Below are 25,948 nucleotides of genomic sequence, written 5' to 3'. Positions count from 1 at the left end.
CAGGAAGTAGTAATTGTAAATGACAGTGACGGAATAGACATCAGGCATCTGTCTCACCTTTCTGATCTTCCAAAGCAGAATTATTTGAGGTCTACAAAAGTACAACTAATGCAGGACCCAGTCCAGTCCTATACTCCCCTTTTGTGTATGCTCTCCACACTGTCATCCAAGAAAAGGCACTAACTACTTTCAGTCGGGTCCTTTTCAACTCAATTCCTGAAGAATTGGCTTGTTCTAGTTCAGAGTTTGCCCAGTCACTATCTTCCAACCATAAGGGCTAAAACGAAGCATTGCCTGAAACACCAAAATTATAACCATACTACCAATTATATTTCATTAACCTAAAGAACCAGTGCAAGGAAGACCAAGACTGTAGATTAATCTTTTCAATCAAATCAAATATGCAAATAAGATCCTTATTTTCCTAGAAGACAGTTAAAATTATGTAATAAATGATTCCTACATTTTAATACATTTCATCCAGAAACTGGCTATCATAAACTTCCTAAAATGGGGTTGATAATAAAAGGTTCCTTGAACACATGCTATGATCAGCATATTTTAGCCAGGCGGAAAACTCGGATATAAATCAACATAGCGGTCTGCCACCTGATTTGGTTTTGAAAAAAGGCTGCAGTTAAGGCTGTTATCCACTAAGTGGCATTATCAACTCAAACACCTAAATTTGACAAAAAATAATCATAGTACAGTGCATTTTAACCTCCTACAAGCAAATTGATGGAAAACATTTTCTTTGGATGATTCATTTTATTCAAGTTTGTCATAAATTTAGGCATTGTTCCAAACAGTCAAATGTATTAGTAAACCAGCATTACCAATTTACTTTTCATATCAAGACATTTGCAAATATTTAGCAGGATGGTCAGGTTAGAAATAAAACTATTGTGACAGCCACATTAAACAAAGCAACCAAAATACTGGAGTAATATGAGCTCAAATTAGACACATAAAGGTATAATAAGGTATTTTAAAAGTAGCTGGGTTTTCAGAAGTACTATACATCAACAATTCTAGTATTTCCTGTTGTGAAGTGTGAAAGTACCAAAAGTCACACCAGATATTTACTTTACTTTAGAGAAAACACTTTAAAAAAAAGTAAATTATTAGATAGACTGATGCTACAAGGTATTAAAAAATTACAGTAATTGGGAAGGTAAGAAAAGTACTACGTTTCACTAATTATTTAAGGATTAGTTTTCAAAATGTTACTTAAGGATTAATGATTGTAAATATAGTTTTTTGAGAAATGTTTACTGGAAAAAAGCATTTAGGAATAGTAGAAATACAAGAAAAAAGTATCAGAACAGAACTCTCATTTTAAAATAGGTTCCCCCCCCCCCCATTCCTATTGTTTGTCTCTGGTCTTTTATCACTGTCAATTTGTTCATACATAAAGATCTACTGAAAATAAAGGGGAAAAAAATCAGTATTACTGTATATAAGAGTACAGGAAAATTAAATGACCAACTACTTCTGTCTCTCTGCCTCATCAAAGCACCTATTTTAAGCTTGTGAAATGTCCATGTATAGGACAAAAATTGTATAGAACTGAAAATTCTGAGCATACTTCAATGCTACAAGGATCAAGACATTCCTTTTTTTAAGTGATTTTTTTTCCCTCGCTAGCCACAGAGGAATTGCATTAGGACATAGTCCTTTTTCCCTACATCCGCCTACGACAAACATTTGCTGCAAGTCAGCGACTCCAAAACCAAATTGTTTACAATTAACTCAAAAAGCCATTAAAAAAATTGTTTCTTTGTTCCAGTTGGAAAGAGAGACAGCCAGATGTGCGGCTTGTTGATCTTGCTCTTTTCTGACCTCTTGAGTGTAGGAAGAACTGCAGCTGAGGAAGGAAGTCAGCGAGTTGTGTTAATGAAGGTGAACATTGCAAAAAAAAAAAAAAAAAAAAAAGTTTGCAATTTTTTTCATGAAAGAAAAATTTACTTGGAATTTTTTTATTAAAAAAAGATAATATAAAGCTTTACTTTTCGCTATTGGTAAAAAATCAGAGCCTTTGTTTCAGAAGTCAACAGAGTCTGTCTCTGCTACTTTTGAAAAATTCAACCCTTGTGTCAAGAACTTCATGAAGTTTCACTGCTGTGAATTAGCAAACACCTCATCATCAACACCTGCCGGGAAACCATCCTCCTTTGAGGATGCAAAAATTCAAGAAAAGCATTCTAATTTTAGGCTCTGACTGAGTCACAGTCTACCACTACAGACCAAAATCAAGCCTAAAGCTGAATTCCAGATTGAGAATGTGCTCACTTCTTTGGAAAACACATCTGGCAAACACCACAAGGCAACCAGCTACGGCTTCCACAGTACCTTTCTTCACATTTCTCCCTGAAACACATTTATGCATTGTATCTGTAAAACACCTGACAATGAATTAACTAGTAATCTGGTGTTGAAAACTTCATTACATGGTACTCCTTGCGACAGTACAGAACATGAATGTACAAGACATTCTGCTAGCATAAAAAAGAACAATCTTTCAAAAACTGCACAGTAACAGACGTGAAACATTATCATCTTGTTTCTGAACTTTGTATTACTTTCTAAAAAATGTCTAAAATGCATTCTGAAGTTCTATGACCACACTGCTCCTCATTTTATCAAGGTAGCTGAGAAGACAGTCAAAGTTATCAAGGCCTGAGGTGATACCTAAGGACACATTTGCGTGTGAAGCACAAATTCACTCCAGAGATTCAGCTATTAGATATTAATTCTAGCACCTGGGCATCAATCCAGACTCCTTATGCAGTTAGTGAAGCTTCCCAAATGTACTCCAGGCATCCAACTTAATTGTCTGAATTAGGTTAAATTTTTTATGTTTCTCTCACTGCATTGCTAACTTAATCTTAACAGCTCACACTAGTTTTCGTAGAAAATGATGCCTAATTCTTGTCAAGCAGTTACTGTTTTACAGATATACATCCAAAGACCTGAATATCATCCTCACAGTTCATCTTTCAACTTACGTTTACTATCATATTATTTAATTAAGAAACTTTCCTATGTATTCTTGGAAAACAGGAAATTGAAAATGAAAACTAGTTTACTTTATTCTCACTCCACATTCTCCTGCCCCCTAAGGTCATTTAAAAACCAACATTAATAGATCACCGTATATGTGCATATGTACACCCAAAACCATTTCTGCAAACAGTTATACAAATATTTAATCTGATACGAAAATTCAAATTCTGGAGAATTAAAACAATATTTCATGCCATACTTTTCAAAACAGTTGTAAGGGATACTGGTCATTTTAAAAACAGCCTACAAGATTCAATCTTTGTCTTTGCACTAAGAGAAAGGAAAAACCTTATCATGTAAGACTTTCAGCACAGCTCAGACAGCTCACAGCTATAAGGCACAAAAAATTGCTTCTGCTGCATTAGTATTTAGAAATTATTATTGGCTTGTCACTCTCATATTAAGATTTGATTTTCAGAACCTTTTCTTGTAGAAAAAAATTGTTTAGATGGTTCTACAGCCCATATTTTGTCATAGCCTTCTGAAAGAGTCAATCTTTAAGGTCGTTAAAGGCATGTTTAAAGGGCTTCATTTTTCAAAAATAGTTTGTCTTAATATCTGTAAAAGGTCTCTAATAGCAAACAGTTAGGACGTCAAAAATTTATCAGGTAAAAAAAATACTACAAAATTTTCCTACCAGTTGTAGTTCCTCCCAGTTTATTATTTCCTACCAATGGAATTAATAAAAGCAGTGAACTACACTGTAGTAATATTAACTTTCTATGGAGTAAATTTAAAAGAATCAATAATTTAGCAAATCTCTATTTCTTCATTTCACACTCTTTTCTCATAATTTCCTGTTTCTTCTAACATGTTAGAGTGTTCCGTCTCCATTCCTACCATTTTTCCTTTTATTCTTCCTTTTCACTCTACTTGTCCTGTCTCCAAGATCTCCCTTCAGCTCATCTCAGTCCCCTCCACTAGCATGGATAAGCCCATGAGGAGCACTCATTTTTGAGATCCTTTCCTCTCAAGCTCAGAAAGATCGTCCTTCATTTAAAAAGTAGAATGGCCTTAAATTTTAGTTGAAATGCTATCTTTATAAAATTTAATAGGTATGTCATATACATAACTCCTATTTTAAATTCCATACGATGTAACGTAATAGAAGGCTGGAAGGCCTTTTAAAGGAGAAAAGAAAGTGTAAAAACAAAACACACAAAGAAGCTTCACTGGTTAAGTATACAGTCCTTACAAGTATCACATCATTAGTTTACAAGGTAGAGAAAAGTAATTTCTTACACTGCAGAAATTGTCAAGCTATGATTATAGCCTTTAATCTTAATAAGTCTTTTCTTCCACCCCTCACACCCACCTCCTCCCTTGGACCTGGGTTTATTTGCCCATCCAGTGAAATGAAACGGGAATACTGCTGTCTTTCAACTACGCCAGTTCCACACTCACCAGAATCCTTTGTGGCCTCTAAATTAACGAATCTCTACACATTCCAAACTCCTCTGCGGGCAGCTTTATTTCTTTTGAACAAACATCCACATGATTAGCAAACACCTTTACTTTGATAGACTGCCACTGAGATCCCTGGGTTCACTTGGGTACTGCAAACCTGCTTTGATAGAAAGCCAGTCAGGCTGCTGCCATGTTGGGCTTGTTTTTACCTGCAACAAATTGAAGTTTCTGTGGTCATTTGTCCACTGCATCGCTTGTTGGATGCATCTCACAGCAGTGGAATTAATCACAGCATTCACTGTTACTAAAGTAGGGTTAGCTCAGGAAGTCCTCTCCATACTCCATGGTTTCCATCTCTCCAAGAAACCACCAGATTAAAGTTACCATCTCGCATGGCCTTATTTCCCACAATAAGGTAAGATATTATTCCCTTTCAGATTTTAAGTGTTACTTGCTGCAACCACCCAGCTCAAACGTCACGTCTGCTTCACGTTTCCCAGCAGTCCAGAAAGGGCTGGCAAACAGCGGCACGTTTGGGTCAGAACCACCAGAACCGGTGTGCGCAACTTGTAGCCCTAGAGTCCTGGCACAGTGCTGACTGCAACTAGGCCGCACGTGAAGTGTGACACTGAGATCTGCCTTCTGTTCCCTACAATCTATGTGCTGAACACGAGTAGCCAAATTGTCATGACCTCTAGTATTTCACTAAAAAGAAGGTAATCTTCAGTGACAAATTCCCGGTAATTACATCTACAGATTAAAACCTTTTCGCTCTTCCCTATCACCCTCTGCTTCCTCCTCAGATATTGAAGCCTGCAGCTGTTCACAACCCCTTCGTGGTCTTCCTCATGTTTCAAACCTTTTCTTGGAGCAGAGAGAAGCGAGAAGTTTAAAGGCAGTAAAACAATGTGTTGACGCAAGTACTGGCACCGATTTCCTTGTGTCGACACCAGTACTTGTTTGAGTCCACAGTGAGCTGATGCAGAGGTCTAAACTGACAGAAAAGTAGTCCTCCAAGAAGTCTTCTCAATCCTGTAGATTTTCAGCAGCAAATTCCCTAAACCAGCACATCCCAGATGAATATAGGTGTTGATGCAAGAGAAGGGGCAGACAGAACTGAACTACCTCTTTGAATGGCAACAAGCTAATGAAACAACGATGCACCCAATCATAAAATTAAATCCCGTACTTAGACAGACCATGCAGAGTTGCCGGTGTGGTTTCTCTCAGGGAATATAAAAATTTAGGACAACTGAACTGTTACTATTTAAAATCTCAAATAACATTGGACTCATTCAACAAAGACATAAACACCCTGTACAAAGTGAAGTCCAGCATATTGCACTCCTTAGCTTTCTCACAACGTATAAAAGAAAGGGGGTACTAAACACAAACACTTGGTTATGTCTTACCTAGAAATACAATGGTTCCAATTCACATTCAAAAATCCAGAGAGGTGATGCTAAACATTCAACGGCCGTCTGTGATAAAAAACATTCAAGATTACACTTAGGATCACTGTGCTTTTACCTCTCTCAATTTTCAGATGAAACTTTCTATCTCAAAAAGGAAACACCCATGGAAAATGGAAATTTTCTTTGCAAAGTGAAATTTGTAGCATCCAAAATTTTTTTTGAAGCAATACCATTCAAAAATGCTGTTGGGTTGAAATGATCAGGTACTTAAACTAAACTTTATCCCATGTAATTCTGCAGAACAGACTCAATTTAATTTGGATTTTATAATAAGCTGTTGCCAAGACTGGTACAGCCAAAGGAAAATAATGTTCATTGGTACTGGTATGCATTATATTAAGAATTAAAAGAAATAATAATGAAATAATGAAAATGCGAATACATTTCCAAAACATTTAGCAATTTATTATAAAGGCTATATTTATTTGAAACAATATTTACATTGAAAGAAGTCTGGTTAAAGCAGTTTTAAGTTCAGAAATGAATTTTCCAATCTTTTGAAACTACTGAAATAAAGAATGTAATTTAGATGCCTAATAGTGATCATTTCATTCTGCAAGTGTTGAGGGGGGAGGCTGAGAGAAAAACCAAGGGCACCAGGTCCTTCATAAGGATCTATAAGGACAGCTGTTCTTATGTTACTTTTTCAACTCTTTAAATAAAATAAGTTACAGAGACACAAGTTTGCTCCCAGAACAAAGGTGAAGTCAACTTAAGAAAAAGAAATCCGCTACAGAAAAGCTTGGAAGTGAACTTCCATTTCAACCATAACCTCAACAACGCTAATATAACTCCATAAACATTCTTCCCAAATATTCTGGTTCACTGTCCTCACAACTATGGAAAAACAGAGGTCCATAAATCAGATGAATTAAGTTTTGGCTTTGAAAAACACGTGGTTGTGTTTCTGCAGCTATATTTATAAAGATATGACTAAAAACTAGTTCTAATCTAATGATGGATTTTTATTCATTTAATTTCAAAATAGTATGAGTGCTTGATCACTGTCTAAAGAGGAATTATCTTTTAAAACTCGCAGGTGGCATGGTGCAGATTTTTTTTCCTTCTAAAAATACGTTCCTTACTGCCAATTATAACAATTCATTATAAAAGCAGATTAAATTAAATCAGAATGTAACACTAATTTCCCAAGTAGAGCACCCACATAGGGAACTAATTAGGAATAACTCCTCTGTGTAAACAAACCTTTGTACCAATTAGTAGCTGGTCAAGTCAGGAAACTCCCTTTCTCTAGGGGAAAAAAGTCTATTTTCAGCATTGCTTTAGTTTGCTGCTGGCTGCACATTCTCTCCAGTTCTGTAGCGATGGAGGGGTTTTAGAACTTATATTTCAGAAAGTTTAATGGGAACCTGTTCAAGATTTGAAAGAAAAAAAAAATGGCAGTAGAAGGCGTAAAAAAAAAAAAAAAAAAAAAAAAAAATCACAGAATTAGGACTTCAAAAGGGATGAGAACAAATCCCGTTCTCTGCCTAAGCCAATTCTGTCCCAAGGGTTTTCACAGACCAGAACACTTAACAGTGAAATGATTCAAAACAAACAGTGGAGTAAATGAAAAAGTACATGGGAAGAAGAATTCTCAGTTGTTGTTCTATAATAAGGAAAGCAAACAAATAAAAACCTCAAGGTGAGAATATTATGCCCAGATAGCATTTTGAAAACATCAGTTAGGTGCAACAGTAAAACTACATAACAGGATGCCATTCAAGGGAGGCTGAGTATTCATTTATCATTTATGACATTCAAATCTGCTAGACAGCTGTTCTATGCAAGACAAAAAGTACCGAAGTTGACTCTTACCTTGTTGAAGATGATCCAGAGCCTTCCGATAATTAGATAGGGGCTGCAATCTGTGGATTTAAAAATTTTTTTAAAAGAATTAGTAATTAAAACAGTTTCATTAATAACAAGTAAAAATCAGAAAAGTTACTTAAATGCCTTCAAAACATAGTAATTTCCCTTTTTTTTTTTTAAAAAAAAAGCAATGAGTATTGCTGCAAGGTATCTTCTACTGTGCCTTATGCCCAGAGCAAAAGGTCAATTAATCTCATAGTACAGCACATCACGGAGAGTTATGCAGCTTACATGGGAAAAAAGCCAAGAAGGAGACATCAGTGAACGGGCAAAGCAGAAACACCTCAGGACAGGGAAAGAACTGGAAGCACCTCACAGAACCCAGAAAACCACCATTCCCTATGGAGCGGCGATGTAGTAAGAGACAACTTCTGAGCCTCCAGCCCTACGGGTTGCAAAACCCAGCTCTAGATACCATCATTTTCTACAGCATTTTACTGGTTGAAGATATATGAAAACATGACCCCTTCCCTCTTGACCCAACAAAAACAAAAATGACAAGTCTGAAGGACTCAGGAACACCAGCACTAATTAAATGAGCATCTGTGAGAAAGTTTCAAAGAGGGTATTCCACTTACCAGCCCATGTTAACTCCCAAGCTACTAAGTGTTTAGGTATTTTGCAAGCTTCATGTAATTAAGGTTAACTGGAAAGAGTGGTTAAGCAACAACGCAGCAAGATTCATGTTAAACAGAAACCAAAGCAGATTTACTACCAGAAATGAGAGAAAGTGAAGGTGATAGAACAGAATGGATGAAAATGAGGAGAAAGGATTACCAGTGGGAGGAAGAGACTGGAAAGAACAGAAATGGAAACTCTGCAGGTAAAGAAGGACTGTGAAATTTAGATGATTGTCAGAAATAAAAAAGGTGGAATTAAGCTTTGAAAGGGCAAGTCTAGCACAGACTATGCTGACATAACATAAACTGGCTTTGGAGGAATATCACAACACAAAAAAAGACCCTGCGTCAGTTTGAGAAAGGGGAGGAAAGTATTTGTTAGCTAAATACCTTAAATACATTAATTAATTAATCAATTAAATATCTCCTACCAAAGCAGATACCTGCAGAACTGTACTTATTTGAGCCATGACCTGATCCATTTATTTCATCCACTCCAGAAGGAGATCATCAATGTGAAAAGATCAGTTTTTAGTCACTGAAGCCACAGGCAATACAGTTTAATTGAATTCACAACCCATTATCACAAGAAAGGAAACAGAAGTAAGAAAGGGAAAAGCGGAAAAAGGTACTAAATTTCTACTTCTTTCTGGAAGTATTAAATGGATATACAATTTCAAAGATCATAATTTGAGAGTGAACAACCACTTAATTCCCTTCAAATGCACAGGATATATCTCACCAAATTCTACAGAAGTATTTGAACAGAAATGTTTTTCAGGAAAATTAATTAATTATAGACCAAGACTTACAAGTTTAATTATGGTAAAAAATTGCCAGAAACCTTTAAACTGTTTGCAAGTGGGACAGAAAAAAATCCAGCCTAAAACTCTATGGAATAAAAATAGAAGATTGCTATAAGAAATTAAATAGCATAAAAGTTGTGAAGTAGATGCAAGAGCAGAAGATAAAATATACTTGATAGATACTGTAGAATTGTGTATTGCAAAACAAGACAATTGGATTGTTTAAAAAACCCTGTATGTTCATCAGAGCACATAAGCCTAGTGAGTTAATTAAAAATCTTGAGATCTAACACAGACCAAAAGAAAGGTAAATGAGAATTTTCTTCAGTTATATTCATAATTTCCGTATTTTTATGTTAGACCAGTTTGTTCTGTTACGTAACTTGGCTTATTTGGAGAAAATTAAGAGTGCTGGCAACAATAAGCTCTCATGTAACAGGTGCAAAATATACCCACAAAAAGCTTACAGACTGTGGCTGGGAAGTAGACAATAGCACAATTACTTTGGAAGTCGAACTGCATTTTTATACAGAAAACCTAAATTTTGGAAACAAAAACCCAGCAACTATCAAGGAGTATCTCCTGTTCAGCTGAATCATGAAATTACAAAAATTTTACATCTTATACAGAATAGCTACTCTAAGCACAACTTAAGTAGTAGCTAGCACTGAATTAGATTTTTAACAAAATACGCATTACATTCTGGAAGTCTGTTCTTTAACCTTTTTAAAAATTTATCCCAGATATCCAAATTTCTTTCAGTCTGAAACAAAATCAAACTAAAACAATCTGAAATGAGATGTAAAAACAATGTCAGTCCAATTCATAGTTAATACAATGAACAGGTATGAAACGTGCATTAAAAAAAGGCTGTGAACAGATGCCAGGAAGCACTTCTTGTTCCACAAGCAATAACTCCGTGGAACGGGCTGCAAGGCAATTTCATCGAGGTAAGACATTTGGACTGAGAGAGATGCCATTGAGTGGGAAAGCAAGTGCCATGGGAGAGAAAGAGGATAAACTACTCTGACTGAAAGAGCTTCAAATTTCCAGGTTTGGGTCTTTAAAAAGGAATATTCCTTTAAAAGTGGAGATAAACAGTCCAAGATTGATATCACAGTCTTCCATAGGAAAGTGGGGGGAATGAAGAGGGACAATACTGTTTATAAAATAACTAAGTACCAAGATATTCCTTACAACAATCCGACCTAAACGTGGGGTGAAGGAACATGTTTATGAGCAACTGCTCTTCTCCTCAGGAGAATTTGTAAGTCTGGAAGAAAGGAAAGTGATCATTTCTTAAAACACCAGCATGATAAAAATTGACAGAAATAAATAGACACTCTGGAAACCTTAGCAAAAACCTTAATGCTGCTTTAAGGGAAGGATGTCAACAAGGAGGCAAAGCATCACATGTTAATGCAGAAGAGAAAATTCTCTTCTACTGTTTTGGTAACATCCAGTAAGTCAATTTATCCCTAGTTAAAATGCATTTATACAATGAAACACAGAAGTCAGTTCAGTACCCTCAGCACAGTAGTCTGGGTGACCTGCTGGGAGTAAAGCTTATTATCCACCCAGGGATTTGAGCAGTTGTAGTCCACAACCAATTTGACTTAAGGCAAAACACAGCTGCTACTTTGAAAGTTTCCTGCTGTGTAAGAAATAATTAAGGCTGTATGATCAGTATTCAACAAAGCGTACATAGCAAAGATGCTAAATTAATTCTACTTGCAAATAAAGAGTTAAGTGAAGTTGCATTACAGAATGGACTACATAATTTTGTAGTTCAAAGGTGAAACAGAAGAGTTAAATAAGATGACGTGTGCGTCAGAGGCCAGACTCCAAATCCTAACTATGCAACCACAATATTACTTCATGTTTTAGAAGTCCTTTCTCAAGTAGAAAGTGTATGTTCCAGAATGAAGTAACAAGTCTATATTTTGATTTAAGATATAAAAAATAAAAAAGGAGCAGCAGCAGAGCACACTTATCAATGTATGTACTGAAAAAGCACAGGCTCATTAAAGCCTTTACTACCAAGCTCATACAATTTAAATATTATGCAGAAAGATGCAAGAGATGTTGATGGCAATACAGGTACTTCAGGATAGTTCATCCTTAAAGCATCCTGACCCGAGCTTCGATTCTGTCCCCACGCAACCCTCAAACCACAAACCGCACCAGGAATTCCCAGACCAGGAATGCCACTTGGCCCGTCACTGTCCACGTGGGGACCAGGAGCTCAGTTTCTCATCGCTGGACCACTTCCAGGTGGAGGGATATGTGGCCAGTTCACCAGGCAGCCTACGTCATCCCAACAGCTATTCTTCATCTCCTATAGAAGAGAGGTGGTGAGACAGATGGAAGCGCTCCATGGACTAGAGTCAACCCGTAAGTTGTCTGTTGGATCAGACTCTGCTAAGTCATTAGGATGCCAACAGCTTTAACACTGATTCAAAAAAAAAAAACAAAAAAAAAAAAAACAAACCAACCAACAAAAAAACAGACAAAAAACCCCCCCACGCCCTACAGGTTTTGCTAAATATAAAGTTAGATTTGCACCTCCTTGAGAGGAGGCAATCAGACAATTAGAAGAGGACTGAAACATCTGCTTGCGACAGGGATTCCCCAGACAAAACCTAAAGATCATGACAACTCAGGTTTGCGCAAGCAGGTTGCTACTGCTCCTTTAGTTAACAGAAGGCAAAGCTTAGGACAGGGATAAATTTTACACTACTGCCAGGATATACATCCTCTGGTTGAGGACACTGTAGATGCCATCTGCTCACATTCCATTTATTCATTTTGATTTAAAATGCCAGCCCGTAATTCTTCATAATTTTTTTTTTTAAACGAGCACTTTCCAAATGGCTAATTACACCTGTGTATTCCCTAGGGCTTTTCTTATAACAATACGAAACTCAATTATTCTATGATTTTAAGTTGCTCTGGATTATTTTTCCAGCTTTCCAGACACAGCTTCTCACTTTCAGGTTTGACAGAATTTTTTCTCTTACCCTTCTAAGCACACAGAGAAAGATAATCCTGCCATTGCCTTACCAAAGAAGCTGCTGAATCCCAGCTTCCTGGAAAGCAGAATCTGTGGCCACATATATGTCAGAAAATAAACCAGATCAGGGCACATACCCACACTCTGGGCTTGGAACCAGTGAGCATGGTACAGCTCGTGGCTGTACAACTAAAATCCTATCCCTCCAAAACAGCGTGGCCAGATCCAAAGAGCCTTTTGGAAACAATCCATCGTCTCTCCTAACCCCAGAACTATGCTTGGGCATTATCTGGGAAATCGTTAGGTGGCACAGGACAAAACTGTGTCACGAACAGTACTAAAAATGTAACAGTACAGTCGCATGCCATATCCATTCCTTATTTAGTTCCTACTATGAAAATGCATCACAATTATAGTACCCAGTTGCTTCTGGAGAACATCATTTTTAGAAGTAAATTCCATACGTAGCCAATGCGTTTCAGAATTAACAGGTCACCTTTTCCAGGCATTATAGCTTCTGCCTTTAATATCACATCTTCACCTAGGTGATAGTTGCCTTCAAACCACGAGAACAGAACCAAATAAACTTATAACAGTTGAGCCTTTTTATTTCCACATGTATTATATGCAGCACACATGAAAATTTGCACTCTCTAGGTTTTGGAGTTTTTTAATGTGTTCAGACAGACTGAAGATGAGCATCTGACTTCTTCATTTCAGCAAGCCTGGACTGCTGCCAGTAGAACATTGGTCCTGACTGTCAGCTGATATAAAGCAGGCATAGCTCTACTGATGGCATCCCAGTGCACAGCAGCTGAGACTGCTTCTCCAAACTCTACCCACATCGGGGTAGCGGGCAAGGAAGAAATTCACTTTACAAGATTAGCATTTCAGGAACAAATCTGTGGTTTTTTTCAATAATTCACATACTTATATATGTCTTCACAAATTTGTTTCTTTCTTCTAAGTCGGAAATCCCAACTTATTTACTTTTAAAAAATTCATGCAAACCTGAATCAAAAACATTTACTCTTATTTTGCACAAAAAGAAACACAAGCAAGAAGTCTTTGTAAATGCAACAGAGGCATATAAAAATTTTCCAAAGGAAAACACAACTACCATGGTGCAAATGTGGATGTAAATATTATACTTAGCAAGAATCACTGTGTTTAAAACTTTGTATAGATCTAAGTGATTATGCAGTACCACAGGATGCTGAAAAATTACACTGACAGTACAAAAACATACACCACTTTCACAACCGCTTACCTACAGATCATCTCACTACGTGCTGCTTCATTCCCAGCTCTGCTTACCTTGGAGTATTCTTAAAAATGTAATGAATGGTATTGTGAGTTGGGCTTGCGTGGCCAGGTTCTGGTAGCAGGGAGACTACAGGGGTGGCTTCTGTGAGAAGCTGCTAGAAGTTCCCTCCTTGTCCTACGGAGCCAATGCCAGCCGGCTCCAAAACGGACCCGCCGCTGGCCAAGGCCGAGCCCATCAGCAGCGGTGGCAGTGCCGCTGGGAGAACAGGTTTAAGAAGGGGGAAAAAACTTCTCAACAGCAACTGCAATTGCAGCCGGAGAGAGAAGTGAGAACATGAGAGAGAACCAGCCCTGCAGACCCCAGGTCAGTGCAGAAGGAGGGGAGGAGGTGCTCCAGGCGCCGGAGCAGAGATTCCCCTGCAGCCCGTGATGAAGACCATGGTGAGGCAGGCTGTCCCCCTGCAGCCCAGGGAGGTCCACGGGGGAGCAGATCTCCACCTGCAGCCCGGGGAGGACCCCACGCCGGAGGAGGGGGATGCCCGAAGGAGGCTGTGACCCCGTGGGAAGCCCGCGCTGGAGCAGGCTCCTGGCAGGACCTGTGGCCCCGTGGAGAGAGGAGCCCACGCTGGAGCAGGTTTGCTGGCAGGACTTGTGACCCCGCGGGGGACCCACGCTGGAGCAGTCTGTGCCTGATGGACTGCAGCCTGTGGAAGGGACCCACGCTGGAGCAGTTCGTGAAGAACTGTGTGGTGTGTGAGGGACCCCACCCTGGAGCAGGGGAAGAGGTGTGAGGAGGAAGGAGCGGCAGAGACAACGTGTGATGAACTGACCACAACCCCCATTCCCCGTCCCTCTGCGCTGCTCAAGGGGAGGACGTGGAGAAATCAGGGGTGGAGTTAAGCCCATGAAGAGAGAGGGGAAGGTCTTTTAAGATTTCGGTTTTATTTCTCATTATCCTAATCTGATTTCATTGGCAATAAATTAAATTAATTTCCCCAAGTCAAGCCTGTTTTGCCCGTGACAGTAATTGTCGAGTGATCTCTCCCTGTCCTTATCTCGACCCACAAGTCTTTCATTATATTTTCTCTCCCGTGTCCAGTTGAGGAGGGGAGTGATAGAGCAGCTTTGGTGGGCACCTGGTGTCCAGCCAGGGTCAACACACCACAGTATTGACAAAATTGCATATTCTTCTGTAAAACGTCGACAAACCATTTATAACTGTTGGAGTACTGGCTGCCAATCCAGTCCAGTGAGTCCACCTAATAACCATCTGTTCCAGCCTAATAGTCCCAGATGATGAACTCCCACACCCCAGTTTATGTGGGAATACTTTAATCATAGTGCCTTGAACTACAGGTACAATTTCTGTCTTTCAAAAAGATGAAAAGATGACAAATCCACCCAACAGTGACATCAACACTCGACTAAAGACCATCACTCCAATTAACAAGAAAACTCACTATCAGATCTTCCAAGAAAAACAACCAAAAACCTACAACACACCAAAACCCCTCCCACATAAGTGAAGTAACAAATTTATTAAATCCCAGCGATGGTAACACTGCTGGCATGCGACAGACATCTGTTTCTCACAGATCTTGGCCTACATCCTAGTTCTGATGTGGAAAAAAAATAATTAATAAACCAGCTTGAAAGAAAAAGTGACTTTAGATCCAGAATTAGTATGGTCCTTTTGCTCTGTTCCCGGGATACCTATGGTGACACCAGAAAAGGATGATGCTAGGAAATGACTGCTCATTACTGAGATCTTCATTTTCTCCAGCTCCCTTTGGACTCCTTGACAAAATGCTTAATTTCATAAGAAAGTAAATGCTTGGGTCTAAGTTCTCCACTTTTCACAGTTGCCAAAGAAAAAAGTCTGGTTTCCACAGGTAGATCCATTCTGCTGTAATTTCTAAAAAGTCTTGTGTTAGACTGAGCAAGAAGAGAGACAGCTGATTTACATGCCCCCATGTCAAATCGTTTCACAGCATCAGTAAGTAAAGGGAATGTACAAGGCTGACGAAACCCAAGCCGATCAATCCCGTGAATCATTGACGCGGAGACAGCTTTGAATGCATATACAGGACATCAGCAGGCAGCACAGTTGAAGCTGACAGTTCGAGACCATCCTGGTGCTGGCTGCACACTCTGATGCCAAACCAGGAGCCCATCAAACACCACCTAGTAACCCACCGCAGAACCTGGTTGGATCTTATTTAGAGCTGTTAATTGCCTTCACTCTATGGAGAAAATGTGATCCTCATCAGTGGGAGGGCTATGCTTTTTGTCAGAATATGTCAAAGGAAGTCAGGCAATTCTTGCTTTACTGTACACTGAAAGTCACTGTAAGACTGCAGAGCAAGTGGCCTCAAGGACTTCTCCAGTCACGGAAAGGCACTGAGATGTCCAGATTTGATTTCTGGGCAAGTCTTCAGAGAATCACCTGAATAGTCTGTTTTCTGGAAAACTGTACATGAAACTTTTTAACGGTGAAAAATTAAGCAATATACTTAGGCATGCCTACCTACAGCCACTGGCACAAGATGGGAAAATACCACCCACAGTTATTCTTTGACCACCAGCAGGAAACTGTCTGCAGGTTTGGAGGACAGCCTAATCCCTGAGAACTGGGATTTTTATCTTCTTTCCAAGCTCATTTACATCCAACTTCCCTTCAGAATCTCTCATCCATATAGAAAAAAAAAAAAGTTATTAGAAGAATGAAATGTTTTACTTCAATGTCAGTTGAAGGGAATACTACCACATACTCTGCTCTTAATACCACATTAAACACAGAAAGCAGAATGTCTTGTACCACGTACAAGAAACAAACCTACCTGAATAACCTCCCCCCGATCCTCATCTTGTGATTCTCTCTAAAGCGAGTCATATGGCAGCACTTTTCTCCTTTTATGGGCAAAAAAAAAGGAGAAAGGAAGTCAGCACCCCGAGCGGGACTGCATTGCCACATGAATCAAGAAGCTCAGAGCTGTACTACTACTCACTCGTCCCTACCTCAGTGCATTAAGAATATATACCCTGAGAGAGGGATACCATGAATCAACTGCCATTTACTTAGTGCATATATAACTACATGTCACCAAGTGTTTCACGCTGAACTTGTCACTAGAGAATGTATTAAAAACGAAAGGATAGAGGGCATGTAATATATTTGCATTTGCTTATCTACCATCTCCTTTCTTTGTGTGAATGTCCTGTCAATAGCATGCGAACTTCTTCTTTGGGAAGCAGCTGTAGTGATAGTATGACGCAAAGCAGCAATTAAAATTATAGTACTTTGCCGCATGAATTTCCGCACGTGTCCCACACCACCCCAGAGCCCACCACCCATGCCCAGCTCAGTTCACCTTCCTTTTCTTCAGCAGCTCTACAAGATGGAGTCAGGGAAAGTTACTAATGATCTGACTTACCAAATTTGGCTTTTTTTGAGAACTATGGAAATTTCATTAGCTCAACACTAGGGAAAGGTAAATGACATACAGAATTCGTTATGTATCAGGCAAAAAAGGAATAAAAGCCTTGTTGTTCTTTTATCAAGAGAAAGAAAGAAATCATTGTTTCTGCCTCAATAACTGATATTAGAGTTAAAAGCCTAAATCATGAGGACTCCCACCCATAAATAGCTAAAGAAACGAGAAATTATAAGGAAACACATCTCCTCTCCATGCACGGGTGATGGGATCAGCAGTTTCTAAGAACTCCCATCTCCTGCACAGGCAACAGGGCGCATCAACCAGACCACCACAGTGTACACACAGCCACCCACAGGACACCAGCAGACATCTTCCATGCAGTCAGGGAACGTATTTGTCAGCCTTACAGGTACCCATCATTGATTCAGAACCACCTTGCTTTCCCTCAGCTGTTTATGTGCAGTCATTCTGAGTTTTATTTGAGTATTGCAACTTAATATTCGACAGCTTGCTTTGGGACTGATCCTGAAAACAACTGAATTCAATTACATGAGTTATGCTTGCTGGGTCACAGCCCACGCATCAAAGTTAAAATACAGATAAGCATTTCCAGGGTCAGAGTCTCTGTCCTTAAAACTTTTTTTTTTTTTTTTTAAGGAAGGAAACAGTTTCCCTGGTTATCAGATCATTATCACGTCAGATCACATGGCTAAAAACAGCAGAGTTCACTAAGGAGTTTAAAATAATCTCATAATTTTTTGAAGTCTAACATTGCTCTTACACAGAAAATGGAATTTGTTAAATGTATGTGTGTATATATATATTTCTTACTGTTAAAGACTACCATTTGCTCCTTGGAAGCTTTGAAGTGTTACCAGTGCATATTTAATTCTCTTTTGACAAATGTTACTTCAGTATAAACATGGAATATTTCTTTAAAAAGTAGTATCTTAACTTGTAGGTGTCCCTTTGCCTTATGAATAAATTAGAAGACACTGAATAACAGCAACCGCAAAAGTACAAACACTTTATTACGATTGTGGTGACTCAGACTGCCAGGATTTGGCAGCCCACAGTGTTCCTCAGCAGCAGAACAAAAGGGGATTTTTTTTGGCGGATTTACTTTTAGTTCAGTAAAGGACAACATGATACTGTCTGTGCCATAATGAATCAAAACCTCAGTAAAACAAAGGCGTAAGTAGTCAGACCCCAATCATTTTTTTGTCTCACAGTATAAAAATGGACAAGCAGATTATGTATACTTCTAAGGCCTCCAATATGTGTGCTCTCTCCCTGTCTTTCAGGAAAAAAAATAACATAAATAAAAGTAGTAAGATTATCTAGTTGCAGAAATACGAATCAGTTCTACAGGCAACACATTCCCAGAATACTTCGAGATCAGGAAATATTTTCTGTTTTCCTCTTAAATACAAGAGATGTTGATACAAAATAGCAAGTGGATTTTTTAACACCTTCTCTAATTAAAAACATAAACCCCGTAGACCTAAGTATCTCACTCTAACAAAACCTCTTGAGTATTCAGAGCATGAAACACATTTTGAGAGAGACTCGTTTTCCAGCATCCCCATCATGATCTCATTTGGAACAGCAAACCATCCCCGCAGTAATTGGTATTACAGAGCTCTGCTGCAGCACAGCCTTGTTGAGAGGGTGAGGGAAGTGTTCCAGTCCTACAGGGCATTTATGCTTTAATAATAAAAACATAGGAAAAACAGTTACACAATATCAGTTCCCATTTCCTCTGCCACCATCAATTATTAGGGAGATGATTACAAACTTATTTCCAGAAGCTTCTAAAGATGCCAATGTCTGTCACGAAATCTTTATCTGAAGGAGTCACCAACAGTCTACAGATGATCCTTGAAGCAAAACACTGCGCAATTACAAAGCAATAGAGTACAAGGAGTCAGACTGTGTATATGTGGGTGGCAGAAAGTATAACTGAGACAAAATTAGACTGTTCCTGGAAATAAAATATAACAAATTTAACAATCTAGCCTTCCAAAATCTAAACATCTATTTCTAAGATCTAAAAATATCTAAAGTTTTTAACAACTCTGAGGCATATTACAAAATTTTCCCCTCACCATTGCCTCCCTCCCTCAATTTCCACAGCATTAAATGAGCCCCTTCCAAAAAATTGCGACCAGCAAATCATCTGTGCCAAATAAATACCACTGCACATCTCTCACGGAGGCTATTTAAACACAATTCTGGAATCAATTTACTGGAGATAGGATCATATGGACCAGTTACCAGAGAGAATTTTCCTTCTCCAAAACCAATTCAGCTCTGTAAGTGGCACCATCACTCAGCTTTTCCATACCAGCTAACAACCAACAGTAATGAAGTTTTGCCCCACAGCTCCGCATCTCTATTAATATGCATGAGAGAAACCAGAAGATGAACTTTCTCCCCCTCTTCCCAGAAAGCCATTAACTCAAGCTAACCTTCCAGACTTAATCCGGGGCAGCTGCAAAACAAAAATTATAATGATCAGGCTAGATACCAAATACACTTGCAATAAAGAAAATAAAACAGAAAGCAGGTTTTCTTTGAAATGTCTTTGAAAAACAACAAAACAACCCCTTCCTCCTGCTTCCCAGTCTAACCACATTCAGCCTAGATAGCAACAGTCTTAGGACTCTACCGGGCTCAGTTCAGTTGCAGAGGCAAATAGTACCGAGCTGCCTTAAAATACCCTACCTTTCCAGTAGGCGCTAGTCCATCAGGACATGGGTCTTCCAGCCATCTTGCATCTGCTAGCCAAGCGCAGACACAGTGGATGTTGTAAACCATTTCAGCAAGGATGAGATAGATGCCTATGCTGGACAACTGAATCAACCAGCCTCAAATTGTGTTCTAACCCCCAAATTAGGGCTTTCTCCTGAAGGGAACCTCAGTCTTACCAAATTCTGGCCTTCATCCCCCCAAAATCTATACTTTTCTTAGATTTACTAGTCCATATGAGACTAGAAGCACAAAATGGACTCACGGGAGAATTTTGAGCATGGCTACAATAAATTTGGGTATACAATGGAAATGACGATAACTGGGATAGTAAGCAGGAAGCCATCTAACCTAACAGGAAGCAAAGTTGTGAAGTCTGTACCTTAAACGTCACCTGTCCTGGAAGCTCAAGAGGTACCTATGTTATTAAAAAGGGTTGTAAAACCTTCAGGCCTCCCCAGGAGCAAGATGCAAAGTCACCCCTTTCACAAGCTGATGAGGAAAGGAGTCATGCAATTTTGAAGTTTCAGATGAGAAGGTAAGAGCATGCCCCCAAGCACCATTGAGCAATATAAAAGCATCAGGAAAGCAACCACAGAGGAAGTAAAAGTGGGTGGTAGGCTCTTTCCAGGTTGAGAGGCTGGCTCACAACCACATCTCTGCATGCCAGGGTAGTGCCCTAACCCACAGACTACAGTCTGTCCTAGACTATTCCCGCTCAAGCTATGAAATGGAAAAATATTTATCGAATGAAAGAATGAAACACCCATAGAAACCAGATTTCCCTCACCTGAATGCCTTAATGACAGGGCAGGAGGCACTCTCCCTCTGGCCTAATTAATTCTTTTTTTCAAAGTGACACAGTTGCAGGTGAAATAAAGGACAGCTTATGACATGCTGCTTGTTGCCCTCTCCTGGGAAGAGGGAGATGTGAGCTCAAGTTACTTCAAGCTGAAAAGGGGACAGAGAATCAAGCTTCATACTTCATAAGTAAGGGATGTAACTAACGCACCATCAAATATAAGGAGAAGAGGGAGAGATAAACATCATTGCAAATGCTTCTTCCTCAACTTTGAGTAAATAGCTTACACTTACTTATTTCTTAGCAAAACAAGCTTTCCAAATCCTGAGGGAACATTCCCATCTCAGGATGCCAAAGGCAGTTAGGCAGGAGAGAGATGCCACTCTCCAGAACAGTCACGCTGTAACAGCTCTGGATGGACGCAGAAATGAAGCTCTGTGCATCTGATTTTCCTCACAGTAAAAAACGTGCTTTCAGACATGAGTTTTAGGAACATCAACCTTAGCTTTGAGGCATCTAATTGTAAAATAGGCCACTAAAATAATTTATGAATTCAGGCTGTAATACAACAGGGAGAAGGATTGCCCCCCTAAATCCCATAAATTATATATAAAAAAAGCTTCTAACAACTATTTAAATTTTAAGTTAAACCTATGTGCATCAGAGAGCTATAGGAGAGTACAGAATGGCTTTTATCTAAAATGTTCATCTACACATCCCCTTAAAAACATCGAACCACCTCCACAGTGTTATTAAATTGTGCGAACTCCAATGCCCAGATATGACTCGGTCATCCACTGCTCATCACAGACAAACAGGGGACCAAACTCAAGATCCCAGTATGCTCCATGCCATATTCTAGACATGACAACTCCCATGCCATATCGATGCTCTTCAACAGGTCTGAGGGACACACGCTTATAGATCACATTTATTAACCTAAGACTTTATCCAAACTGGACTAGCACTTGTGACAGGCACACATAACACCACAAGTTGCACTGCTACTGGACCCTTCAAAATGAACTTTTCACATTTTACAAACTTCACAAATTCCTTACACAGATTTACTCAAAAATAAGCCTCGGACTTACACATTAGTTTCACCTTTTGCACTGCCAGTCATCCAAACCATGATGTTAAAAGTCAACCTGTCCATTGCCACTACGAACAGCCCTGTAGAAGTATTATCACGGACAGGTAAAAAAGGATAAAATGCACAAAGAAGTCCCACAGAGCACTAGTTTTGTAGTCTATTGACAAGTTCATAAATTAGACAAGAATATTTCAGCCATTGGCATGCAAAAGTAACCATTCCTGAATTAAGGTAAGACTGACTGATATTTAACTTAATGTCAACATGAAGATACCAACTGTGAGATTATTTCTAAACACTTAAAATCCACAATACTAAATAAAAACCTTTCAAGCACCTGTATGTCAGTGCTGCACTGGGTCATACCTGTCTTAAAAAGTATTTGTCCTACATCTATTACTGTTATTTTTCCTACAGAAGCAACTACTGCTACCAGTTTAAATCAAGAACTTGTATCAAGCAGTATATAAAGACAGAAAATAAGACACGTTTTTCATTTTAATTGCAAGAGTGAATTGGAATTCTGTGAAAGTAGAAGAATGGTAAATTCAGTACTTCACAAGAATTAGGACCTGTACATCTCACATCATTCACATCACTCTCATCATCATTCACACGAGTGCATAGCAGCTTCTATTACAATTTTAATTTAAACAACAAAATTCAAATTTATGACTGTGTTTTTTGCAACTCTCAAGCTGCCCCATATATTAAATATTTTAATTCATGCCTCTCAAACTGTCTTCTCTGATTTAACGTTACTGTTTTGCATTCCTAGATAACGTGAGTAGAAAGCACTGCTAAAAGAATGATTGATAATACTGAAACAGATCCAAATACATACTGAATTCAGCACGGAGGAAACACTAAGAGGTTTTGGCTCCTTCAAATCAACGTATATTATTAGCATGCATATTCTTCTGTCCACTGATGTTATAGGTCACATTGACATACTCAGTTTGTCTCCAGGGATTTAATAGGAGACCTAATGATGTCTGGATTGCATACGGGTTTTGGATCTAGGATAATATTTTTCTGTTTTGTATGAAACATGAACTGAACGATCAAGTTCATGTGCTACTGCATGCATTAGGCACCTAGTGCTAAAGAATGCCAGTGATTCTACAAAACTCTTTTACAGTTTCTCTGAAAACTTTAATTAAAAGGGCATTTGGAAATACATATAAATGTGATCAATTAAAGAGGTCTTATTTATAGTATCTGTACACCTATTAAATATGATTTCTGTTAAAGTATGGGAATTGTTAGTCATCTAAATAACATCTAGTATTTTTGACACACATTTTAAGCTCTCATTTTGTATAACACACGACATGTGGAAATCTGCAACTTACTGCACATGCAAATCCTCAATGTCTTTGTGAGACTACCATACTGCTGAGGACAAGATATTTCAGCCTGACAAAACAGTGTCAAAAAATGATGTCATGAAGACAAGCTAAGCACACTAACAAAGAATTATCTTCCCAGCACTGTAAAATTCACTAATAGACTCACTATTATGGAGAAATGACATCTGCTGACAGTAACTATGCAGTAGTATGCGAGACGATCATCATTTTTCCTTTGTGAATTAACCAAGTATTTTTTATTCTAATTACTGGCATACATTGTCTTTTTAATCACTTGTGGTTTGTTTACTTTCTGTTTTTAATAAAGAACAGAAGTTCACGGAAAAAAACCTAAGTGTCACTGCAAAAACAGCACAGGAGGGTAGTGAAGAAGTAGAGCAGGATCCAATAAAAGATTAGAAACCATCTAAATAACCCTGAGAGCCTCGCTTATACTTGCCATAGTTTACATTTAAGTGAAACCTTAAAGACCAGATAGACTATACTATAGTGGTTCAAACTGAATAATTTTATTCTTAGTTGCTACTTCATGCTTTTTATGAATTTAAGTCAAACCCTTCATGCTATTCCCATAATCTGTAATTTCATTTCATTAAAACATTTTTTTTAAGTCTACCCTAGGAAAGCTAAATTCATGAGTAGTAGGGCTTTATCGTTAGTTTTTAACTCGGGCCCGGTGAGGTGGGGGGTAGGGGTATTATAGGAGAAAGAAGAATCAAACACGAGAAATTACAAAGTTTATTCCTTAAAAAAAAATAATGAAGTACATTGCTGATGTCTAAGTCTTCCTTACATGTTATAGAAATATACAAGTTAGCATAACAGAGAAAAGGGAAGTATCAGCTTGGTTCTTCCCTGTGTAATATGAGTTGGGGTATTTTTGTAGAGCAGTGCTGAGCATGTGAAATTCTTTGCCCACAAGGCAACCTCATGTCACGACAGCATTTCATTCCAGATCTCCCCACCTAAGAGTTCACAGCCAAAGTCGTTTTTCTTTTTTTCTGACCTTGCAGATGGTGAGAACAGGAGAAGCAAAGCAAAAACATCCCTGTCCCCCTTAACTTACCCTTTCCCCATACACACATATAAACTGCCTTTAGGAGCTGGTAAAAAAAAGCAGAGGGTGCAAAGATGAGCTGTATGGCAGTCAAAGACTACCAGGAACAGGCTGGAAACCAAGCCGCATCACCACCCTCGGCAAGTTATTAGCAACACCACTGAAAGCATGTGAAGTTAAGAGTCTTGCTGTGTTGCCAGTGAATTATGGAGCATTCAATTTTACACAGTGGCGTCACGTATTACTAAGACCTTAGCATAACAAAACCCAGATAAATAAAATTAAAGCTAACCGGTCTTGAAATTAAATTAGGGAAATAATAATAATAGGAAGAACAGATGCAAGCGTGGTATCTGTTCACTGTAACGCATCTCAGCGTGGACAGAGATTCAAACGACGAGGTGAACGCAGCATTACAGCTCGTGTTTTTCATCTCACGCCTAGGCGCATCCCTCTGGAAGCACCGCGTTCACAGCACCCTGCATCCAACCAGCAGCCGGAACACAAAGTTTTCGGGATAACCGAAGTTGGGAGCTTAATCCCCCTGTCCCCCCCCGCCACAGCACAGGCGTACTTACTCCTGCAAGGCGCTACGCCGGGTTGTCCGGTCGGTGTCCTCGGCCAGCCGTAGAGCTAAGCCCGGCTCCCCTGGGCCCGGGTGCAGGCGGAGGCAGGTCCCCGCACCGCCGCTGCTCTCCCCCGCAGCTGCGGCGGCTCCGGCATCCACCGGCCGGCAACGAAAGCCCACAGATTTCCACCCCGGAGGGCCCGCGCCCGGGGGAAGCGTCTCCCCCAGCGGGGGCTCGCACCGCAGCCGACGCCTTTCCAAACGCAGCCGGTAGCCGAGCCGAGGCGAAGCGAGCCCTCCCCGCGCCCGCCGCTACAGGAGCCGCCAACGCTCTGGGGCCGGCGCTCTCCCGGGCAACAGTTGGCCGCGTCCCCCGGCCCCCGCCGCCAGGCCGCCCCCGCGGCGGCGGTGCGAGGGGCAGGGGCAAGCCGCGCCGCCTGCGGCCCGGGCCGGCCCGGGCGGGGTGACCCCGCACCAAGGAGCGGGCACAAAGGCGGCCGCGAGGGCAGGGGGGCGAGGGGAGCCCTGCGGGCGGAGAAAGCCGCGGGGGCCGCAGAGCCCCGTCCCCGCCCCGCCGCCGCCGGGGGGCTGCTGCGAGGGGCGCTGCGGGAACGAGCGGCGGAGGCGGCTCGGCGCGGCTCGGCTCGGCTCGGCCCGCCCGCCCCCGCGCAGCCGCCGGCCCCCCCCCCCCCCCCCCTCCTCCTCTCCCCGCTCACCTCAGCCGCCCGTCGCCGCTCGCCGCCGCAGGGACCCTCGTCCATCCCCCGCGCCTCAGAGACAGCCGGCGGCACTGCGCGGCGCGGCCCGGCCCGGCCCAGCGCGACGCTCGCAGACCCGCCCCGCGGTGGCTGCGTGCGGCTCCCGCCGGCAGCCGGCCCCGGGCGGGCGCGGCTCCCTCGGACCCGCCTCCCGCCGCCGCGGGCTGAGGGGGGAACGGGGACGGGGACGGAGGGGGGGTGCAGGAGCGGACGGAGGGGTCCCCGGGACGGTGGCGGATGGCGAGGGGGAGGCGCGGCGGCGGGGCTCTGAGCGAGGAGAGGAGGCGGCGGGGGAGCGGGGTCCCTCACCTCCCCTCCCCTCCTCTCCGCACAGAACCCTCAGGCTCCTCAGCCCGGCGGGTGGCGGGGGGGGCCTGGGGGGTCTGCTTAGGAATAAGGGCAGGGAGACGTGCGGCTGTTACCTGTGCCGCGCCCGGGGACATCGGCGCTGACCCAAATCCGCCCCGTTTCGCAGAGATCCCATCCCCTCTCCTCCCAGCGGGTGGGCTCTTTTTTTTTTTTTCTTTTTTTTTCCGGGACACTGTGTGTGTGTAAATGTTTGAGTTCAGCGGGACTGCAAA

The 25,948-nt window shown here is 40.7% G+C and overlaps 1 protein-coding gene across 7 annotated transcripts in view; it reads right to left on the bottom strand.

Moving 5' to 3' along the window:
* Nucleotides 1–25,498, bottom strand: part of CYRIA (CYFIP related Rac1 interactor A) — a 58,999-nt gene extending 33,501 nt beyond the window's left edge. For 2 of the 7 annotated variants that reach the window (XM_030037478.1, XM_030037475.2), the window contains exons 1-3: nucleotides 25,326–25,498; nucleotides 7,767–7,816; nucleotides 5,886–5,954 (exon numbers count right to left, since the gene is read on the bottom strand). The gene's annotated coding sequence lies outside the window, so the exon portion shown is untranslated. Of the gene's footprint in view, nucleotides 1–5,885; nucleotides 5,955–7,766; nucleotides 7,817–24,619; nucleotides 24,952–25,325 lie in introns of those variants that run through there. The other 5 variants (XM_030037483.2, XM_030037482.2, XM_030037477.2 and 2 more) reach the window with 5 other exon arrangements.
* Nucleotides 25,499–25,948: the final 450 nt, after the last annotated feature.

The sequence above is a fragment of the Aquila chrysaetos genome, chromosome 15 (genome assembly GCF_900496995.4).
Source record: "Aquila chrysaetos chrysaetos chromosome 15, bAquChr1.4, whole genome shotgun sequence".
Lineage (NCBI taxonomy): Eukaryota > Metazoa > Chordata > Aves > Accipitriformes > Accipitridae > Aquila > Aquila chrysaetos.
Note: the sequence above shows the minus strand (reverse complement) of the source record. Positions and strands in the feature narration are given on the sequence as shown.